We start from the raw sequence: 262 nt of genomic DNA, 5'->3' as shown, positions 1-262 counted from the left end.
AGGTTATACTGAAGACTTACCCTGAAACGAACTAGTCACTTACGAGAGGATTGGTTATGAATACTGTATTTCAGATCATTTACACATTGATTAATATGTTCAAATACGAATGATTGAGGGTAGATGTCAAAACCAATGAAGGGATTTCAGAAAAGGATTAATTAAATGTATTCAAATTGGAATTAGTTCATGGAAAATAGAACATGCTTGAGAAAAGTATTAAGATATCATGAGAATTATGAGTAAACGTATGCTTTTTATG

The sequence above is a fragment of the Penaeus monodon genome, chromosome 34 (assembly GCF_015228065.2).
Source record: "Penaeus monodon isolate SGIC_2016 chromosome 34, NSTDA_Pmon_1, whole genome shotgun sequence".
Lineage (NCBI taxonomy): Eukaryota > Metazoa > Arthropoda > Malacostraca > Decapoda > Penaeidae > Penaeus > Penaeus monodon.
This window is presented reverse-complemented; position numbering follows the sequence as displayed.